Source organism: Lepisosteus platostomus, chromosome 3 (genome assembly GCF_059453375.1).
Source record: "Lepisosteus platostomus isolate fLepPlt1 chromosome 3, fLepPlt1.hap1, whole genome shotgun sequence".
NCBI lineage: Eukaryota > Metazoa > Chordata > Actinopteri > Semionotiformes > Lepisosteidae > Lepisosteus > Lepisosteus platostomus.
The window spans coordinates 4,523,123-4,531,702 of NC_142613.1; the positions used below are offsets into that span (position 1 = coordinate 4,523,123).

At 42.6% G+C, this 8,580-nt stretch overlaps 1 long non-coding RNA gene across 1 annotated transcript; it reads right to left on the reverse strand.

Moving 5' to 3' along the window:
- Positions 1-2,787: 2,787 nt before the first annotated feature.
- LOC148674158 (uncharacterized) lies at positions 2,788-7,330 on the reverse strand. Its single transcript, XR_015935016.1, has 2 exons — positions 7,022-7,330; positions 2,788-3,057 (listed from the first exon to the last, which is right to left on the reverse strand). It is a non-coding gene; the product is annotated as an uncharacterized LOC148674158 (long non-coding RNA).
- Between the last annotated feature and the right edge of the window lie 1,250 nt (positions 7,331-8,580).

The window sequence follows — 8,580 nt, forward strand, 5'->3', positions numbered from 1 at the left end:
ACAGGGAGAACACACAAACTCCACACAGACAGCACCTCAGGTCTGGAATTGAACCCAGGGCCCCAGCGCTGTGAGGCAGCAATGCTAACAACTGCACCAGTCTCCCTCTGGGAATCCAGCATGCCTCCGCTTAAACACATTTAATGGCTTGCCTCAGTCAAATATTTATCCAATTCTGTCTAAATAATAGAATTCTTTGCCGCCGTCTCTTTGTCTTCTGACCCCTCCCCCAACCACAATTCTCCACACCCGGTGAAAGTAAAGAAATAACGATCTGGTGCAATTTTATTATGCAGGTCAAAGGCCACGGTCAACTAGATCATAAGCCTGCATCAGCTCAACTACAATCTATTATTCATCATACACTATTATGTTAACATTCTAGCCCAGGAACCCCTCACAGGAGATAATTAATGATTCCTTCCTTTCTGTACCACAGTGCAAGATTGTGCTTCAAGAGTGCCCCCTACAAACCTGTACAGTGTCAGTCAGTGTGCATCTGTGCACACTGCTAGAGGCAAAAACGCAAGGGGACAGACTCTCATGTGGATGAGGGGTAGTGGCCAATTTGTTAGGAACAGCATGTTCTGCACATTCTTGTCCAGCAGTGGACAGATGCCTCTTCAACACAGCAAATAGAACCTAATTTATTAACAAGAGAAACAACATTGATAATACATCACCCCTTCCACACACAGACCCCATATTTGGTCATTTTGCTCAGTTATTAAAATCAGTAGAGGTTAAAATTAGACTGTAGTTCTTAATGGATTTCACCCGCACCCTGTAGAAACTATATTTCCATATTGTTCCTCTACTTGCTAAAAAGAGACAAACCCACTTATACCTTAGCCTAAGCCACCGCACACAAAAACCCTATATATTATTCTGCCTCAGTTTGTCTGTTAGGATCCTCAAGTGGGCCTCTTCAGAAATACGCCTGTTCAGACTCTGATATAATTTTAGATACTGTACAACAAGCAATTAATCAAAGTCAGCTCCCTGACACACGTTAAATAATTCACAGGGTGAAAACTGTCAGGAAAGCAGTTTTTCAACAGGCATTGATGGTGTATTGTTATTTTAGTTTAAGAATTTAACATTTAGGGTCCCAAAAAGAAGTCTCCTTTTAAAAATAATATCTAAAAAATCTGATTTGATTTTCTGCTATTTTAATTAGACAGAAGCCCAAAAGTCACTACGCTGCTTTTTACAGTTTTTTTACAGTAGTGTTTGACTCCAACGATACAGGGTTGTTGTCACTGTGTTCTGATTTCAGATCCTAGCTCTGAAAGGGGAGAATGACTAGTTATTGATCAGGTCAAGAGGCAGGGGAATATTTTGGTGAGGCTAAAGTAATTGTTAGTCATAAATCAAATCACAGCATATGTATTTACAAAAGGCCCAAGCATAATGGCTGCATCAAGCTTTGAAATCTGGAGGCATGTGAGCATAGATCAACAGGAAACGTATTTATTCTTATTGATTCCTGATAGCACTTGGTTAACCTCTTAACCCAGAAAGGACAACCTAATCCCGAGCTGCAAAATTCCCCTTCTCCAATGCTGTGCTACAACAAATCAGGAATAAAATAACTTCAATCTCCTGTAATACAGCAAATTGCTGGAAATTAGAATTAAAAAAAACACACACGTCCAGAAAATGTCAATTCTGAAGACAAACTAGGTTTCATGAAAGGACCATGCTATCATTAACATCCCTAAGAAGGGTTATCTCTGTTTTGGTTCTATCGTAGACCTACTACAAAGATATAACTACTAAAAGAAACCTTATCAAGCTTTATTAGCTTTTTAATAAATCCTACTTAACAGCTGACTTGCAGTGATATACACCCTCTCCACTCTGCTACAGACACACATCACAACCCATTTGAATCTTTGCTAACACTTCACTCTGTTTCAAGAAAGATGGCATGGGCTCTTGCAGACTTTAACAGAATTGTAGAAATTTAAAAATCTGCTCAAACCCAGGTTTGAGAATGAGCAGCAGTCTAGATACAAATTCATTGCACTGCTTCAGGAGCATTACTTTAATTAATCTTTTCTATTGTCCCTGCATTTGTATATATAATTTATTTTTTTTAGTAAGGTTTCCTTTCTAAAAAAAATGTGCTTTTCCACAAGAGTTTCCTCAAGCCCAGGTGCATTTGTTTTACTTAATTGAAAACCACAAATAAGTGATCACACCTTGTCCCAACAACGAAGTCCCAGAACCATCCACCACAAAATCATAAGGAAGTTCTTAACTGGAGTTCTGGAGGGATAACAGACTAACACTATACATGTCAGTTTTGCACACACCTCACACTAAGTGGATTAGGCCAAAACTCATTAGCCTTAAATACTCAATAAACAACATTCGCGAAGCACCCGATTCTTGAGTGTCATTATTCCTTGTGAACTGTATATGAGGCCCGCATTTCCCCTGCCTTTCAGTCCCAGCTGGTTTCATGGGCGGCTTTAGGAACCTGGAAATTGAATATCATGGGACAGGTGCTCAAAGCTGCTTTGCAGTTGTGCATTAGTCAGAGTTATTCGTTGAAAAGGAGTACAAATTCATTAGTCATTGCCAATTTAGTCACCTTATGTCCAACAGTTAACGAAGGGGATCGTTGCTTTGCAGGTCTGTATCCCACTTCAAACCATCAATGCTTCCACACATTCAGGGCTTTATGTGTGGAAGGGCATTCCTCCGGTTTAAAACCATTGTACAGGCAGGAAGAGGACGTAGCACAGTGACATGGGTCAGAGACAGGGAAGCCAATGATCTCAAATGGTATCTTTTTATTTTGGACATATTTAAACTGTTCTGGAGTGCGACCATTCCAGTGGATTCTGGAGCTCCGCTCACCGGGGGGATTAATAATGCCGGACGGTCCGAGCTCGGCGCACGACCGCAGGAAGATCATGCAGACCCAGGAGAGCTCATTGCCTTCATGTGACAGCTGTGCTTTTCTTCTCCACGACAGCATTCAGGCTGAAGTCTTGCATTACCGCTGAAGCACTCTTCTCACCTGGCCTTGTGTCACGGCGCAGGCTAGGAATGACGGAAACAATAAGCAGAACAAGCACTTATTGCACAGGCGTTTTAAAAGTGTGGAAGAAATAATTAATTATTAATAGGTGCAGTTATCAGACCGAAGGTTTGCCGGAGGCTATCCAGTAATTTAGCTTGTACTTGCTAACCCAAAAAGAAAAAAAAAGCCTCTCCACAATATCACTCAGTTTTCCGACATTTAGCAACTGCATCCTTATAAACGTTTCTTTTTCTGCAAACTAAAAGATTGGTATCAAAATAAAAACCCGACAACATGGGAAAACTGCAGGAAAACCATTAAATTACCAGGAAAAGTGAACTGGGACTAGTTTTCATAAGGATGCAGACAAGACGTTATTAAATTGTTCGACTAGCTTTTTCAAATGTTAAAGACAGTTTCTGCAGTAAACCAGATTCCATACATTGTACTTACAACATACAAGGAAAAATAGCAAACACCCAGAAGAGGTATAAATGTCACTGTCCGTAAAATATGTAGTAATTTACATGGTGTGGTTAGAGAGTTTACATATGACGGGACAAAAGTACATAGAAAATAGGGAGAGCAGCAATAGAGTAGTCAGTTGATGCAAAGTAGGGGAGGAGATTTACACTGAACAGAGGAGTGTTGAGGAAGTGATCAGTGAGCTATATATCTACAGGGGAGTATTGTGGAGGTGATCAGTGGACTGTAGATCTATAGGTGCTGTCTGAGCAGGGGAGTGTTGAGGAGGTGATCAGTGATCTATATATCTACAGGGGAGTGTTGTGGAAGTGATCAGTGGACTGTAGATCTACAGGTGCTGTCTGAGCAGGGGAGTGTTGAGGAGGTGATCAGTGATTTATATATCTACAGGGGAGTGTTGTGGAAGTGATCAGTGGACTGTAGATCTATAGGTGCTGTCTGAGCAGGGGAGTGTTGAGGAGGTGATCAGTGATCTATCTATCTACAGGGGAGTGTTGTGGAGGTGATCAGTGGACTGTAGATCTATAGGTGCTGTCTGAGCAGGGGAGTGTTGAGAACAGAGACATGGCAGCGGGATAGAGCAAGAAGGAAAGAAGGAGTACATCTGGAAAGTAGAGACAGACATTTCTGAAAGCACTAAAGCTCCAGTAAGATGTTTGTTGATGAAGATGGGCATATTGGTGAAGAAACAGAAACCTCAAAGGAAAGGGTCCGATTAAAACAAAAACAATTCACATCTGAAACAGCATAGAGTGGTAAAAATCAGCCCTAATCTTCATCTAGAATACTCCCGCCTCTCCTAACAGTCTCTGCTGTTAGACACAGTGGTGTCTGAGGGCACCTGTGGCGTGCGAGAGAGGCCGTAAGTAGCACGTTTGCAAACATTCAATCACAGAAAGAACAGGGGGAGGACAGGTCTCATTCACTTGCCACCAGAACTTCAATTATGACACACAGGGGGTCTGGCTCAGACCTTTGTGTGTGAGTGACTTGTTTTCCCACACTGAGCATCATGAACTAGACTCCAGACTCTTACTGAGGGTACATCTCTCTCTCTGTCCCTGTCTATTCATTCTCTTCATGTACACCTACAGTACCAAGACACACAACCCCCCACAGACACCCCCCAGCACACACTGCATTGTTTCATCTAGCTTTGGAATGGATTTCAGTTTTTCCCATAATCGACCATTCAGAAATAAATATAAATAAAAATAAAAAGGTCAGGAAGAAATTGCTTGTTTTTTCGCCCTGTAATAGCATTCTGATTCAGGTGCACAGTACCATCTGGGAGATGTTTTGCTTCAACAGCTTATGAGAAAGCTGTAGCTTCTGTGTCTGAATGCAGAAAGAAACCTTTCTGCGTTCTTGTTCCACGTCTTCCATGGAAGTCGAATTCTCCAATCCACAAGCTGTCTTGTGTGTATCTCATGTCTCAGTAATCACATATTAGAATGCACCAATCATAGCCAATAACAGTGGCAATGAACAGAACTGCTTTCAATTATTAAATGAGGAAAAACGGAAAAACAGCTTGAATCTTCTCATATCATTAAAGCAAAAGGGTAGCTGTCCATATTTTATAAATCTTGAATTGTATTAGTCTGGGGGTATGGCGTGCAGCCTGTTGTAGCACCTAAATGTTATAGCACTACGTATCTACCAATCTCCGTAAAAGCCAATCTATAATATCATTACCAATGTCTCAGACCCTGTCATGTGATCCACCCTTTTTGCAACATGCAATACATGCAATACCCAATGATTTATAAGTTTGCAACTGAGAGATGCTGCTTCTGTATGGATGCAAACCAGCTGAGGTCAGAGAGGGAGAGTCAGTCTTTGGTATTTAGTTCATAAGATGCATCAGAATTTGAAGAAAGCATTCCATGGGCCAGTCACCCAGGACATGATATTCTCCACAAGCATCAGGGCACACTTGAAAGCAAACACAGAAGCTGACATGTAGCTAATGACATTTTAAATCATTTCTGAAGAGGAAAAGAGGTGGGAATAATAGGCCAACAGCAATAACCTATAACCTGTTTCTAATAGCAAGCCTTAGGAAACTTTGCACATTAAAGACTCCACTTTAAGATATAAAATAATTCATTTTGGTGTCACTTCTTCTACAAAGACAACACAAATTAATTAAAATCAGACACCTGTCTTAGCACTAACTTGACTTCATTTCCCCTTTCTGAATACACCGCCAGGCAGCTAAGCTGCTCTCCAGCTCCAACATTCTCCTGCTGAGACAAAACTTACATTTTTCCATCCATGGGTTCTTGAATTAATGGATTCTCTGCTCCTTTCTCCCTGCAGCCACAGAGCAGAGTTCATTAGCAACTGGGAAGACTCAGCTTCCTGGTTATAAATGTCACCTGACCAATTGTCTTCTATCAATCAGCCATGTGACTGAGGATGGGAGGACAGTCCCAGGTAAATACAGTTCAGACAAAACCTTGTCAGAACATACTGCCCTCCTACACCAATGTATAAAAAAAACAAGAGTTCTAAATCTAATTTGACTAAATTTCTAATTATTACAGTCCCCTGCTTCATTTTGCAGAAATCAAAGGAGAACCTGATGTACAGTGTAGTTAGCCACGTCTGCTACGTTAGACATTTTGGAGACCCCCTGGGCCGTGCTGAGGCACAGTGGTTAAGCATTGCTAGCTCGCAAGTATAATGTGAGGAGTTTGTATGTCCTCAGCGTGTTCTCATGCGTTTCCTCTGGGTGCTCCAGTTTCCTCCAGTCCACTCCTGGCTGTGCTATTTGTAAGCCCACAATGCTCTATATACTTCCACGATAGAGTGGCCACACCCCTTCCCTGGAATAAGCTGCTTTCTGATGATGGACAAATATAGAGGAAAATGTGGTGGCTATGTAGAGGTATATAGAGGTGCGGTGGCTCTGAGGCTAAGGATCTGCGCCTGTGGCTGGGAAGTTGCTGGTTCAAATCCTGCGGCCAGCAGAGGAATCCTACTCCATTGGGCCCCTGAGCAAGACCCTTCACCCCAACTGCTCCAGGGGCGCCGTATAAATGGCTGACCCTGCACTCTGACCCCCAGCTTCTCTCCCCGTCTGTGTGTCTCATGGAGAGCTGGGGTCTGCGAAAAGACAAATTCCTAATACAAGAAATTGTATATGGCCAATAAAGTGATCTTTTATTAAAACTTTAAACCGACAAGATTACGTTTCCTGTCTTCCAGTCAGTCTGCAGCTTCTTTTTTTGCTCTCAAAGGCGGTCTCTACTGGGAGACAAGCATCCTATGACAATGGGAAACCTGTCTCATCACAAAGGAGGCTGGCGCCACTGGTTTGGCTAAGCGTGATTAATAATGGAGCAAACTCATTAGTGCGAATGCAAAGTTTCACGCAGGGAATCTCTTTAATTAAACATAGTGGCGCATATATCAAACAAAGAGATGCAGAAAAACACATGTCTAATAATATACCACATGCAAACAACGAACAAAGAAATGAATACTAACAGCGTGCTGCCCATTTGTCTGATTCAGACTGTGAAGACACATCTCTTCCTCGCCCGTCACTGGAACTCGGAACAAAAGCAAAAGACGGGGGATGATTTAAGTCTCGGTTTTGTTTTTATTATCTCACATGTTAAAAAGTGTTTTTACAGGAGGATTAATAATCGGCTATTGCCTTTAATTAGACTGTGCCTCTCTATACAAGGCGCCACTGACATGAAGAAATGTGTAGAGGGCTGTGCATGTTGAAAGACGTCTGAAGAACTCAGCTGGTCCCAGGCACCTCCACTCCAGTAGAGATAGTCTCCTAGATACATTCCTAGGTTAAGCTTGTTTGTGTCATCAGCTGTCTGGGGTTGGGACACCTCATTGTTGCTGAGCGCTGCCCAGGGTAGGATTGGGTTGGTAGACAGAGTTAGAAGGCAGTAAATTGATGTGAGGATCTCATTCAGCTGTTTGTCGAAAGATAACAGGATATGAGCTTCAACTCCATGGCTGAGGAGCTTGCTTCATATTCCCACAACCCTTTCTGGTAAAGAAATGCCCCTCTTTGTCACTTTTAGCTGCATTTAAATGTAAAGATGTAATTTCCACTTGTGTTCTTGGGTTGGTATCTGCTGAGTAAACCTTCTTACTGTCTTTGAGGATTTTGAATAATTGTATCGAGTCCCATTATGGACTTTCTTGAAGATGTTGGCCTGACTGTGACCAGAGTACCCCAGAGGCAGCATGGGGTTTCATTAAAGGGATTTGGGTTAAGATGTTCTCAGGCTGGGTGGTAACCCTTTCTTTGCATCTGCTAATCTGAAAAGCCAACACTGTCTCAGGGGCTTGGAGCAGTGGTGTAGAAAAAGAACAGAAGCCAGAGTACCTTTTCAGACAGGATTAACATACCCTTTCCTCACCCCCACCCACACCTGACAGTGTCATGTCTTCCCTGCCAAATAATGGTCCTCTATCATTAGGACACAGCTTACATCTAACTATTTTCTAACAGCTTTATCCAGTCCAGTGTCACGGGTGGCGCTGGAGCCTATCTCAACAAGCAACGGGCTCAAAGTGGGGCACCCCCAAGGTGGGACGCCATGCCATCACAGGGCAGACACACAGACACGGACATGCACACACTCACATCAGGGAATATTTTCCCAGAAGCCAATTAACTCACCGGTATGTCTTTGGACTGTGGGAGCATACTGAACCACCCGAAGGAAGCCCCTGCAAACACGAGGAGAAAGCACCCCAGGAACTGAACCCAGGAGCCCAGAGCTGCGAGGCAGTAATCCTAACCACTACCTCTCTGGGTTACCCGCAGCGGCGTTATTGTGGGTTCAATTAACGTGACATAAAAAGAATAAACCTAAGAACGTTACATAAAACAATAGAACAATATTCAGTGAAAAAAATGTCCCCATGTCTTCTCTGTAGTTTTATTTTTAATGACACAAAAACAAAGGAGGAGGAGCTGTAATGACTTCCCCACAAGCTTGGGATCTGAGGGCTGTCTGCTTCTCGAGTGCTGGAATCCAGAGCCGACAGGCTAATGTGCTTCAGGAGCTCTA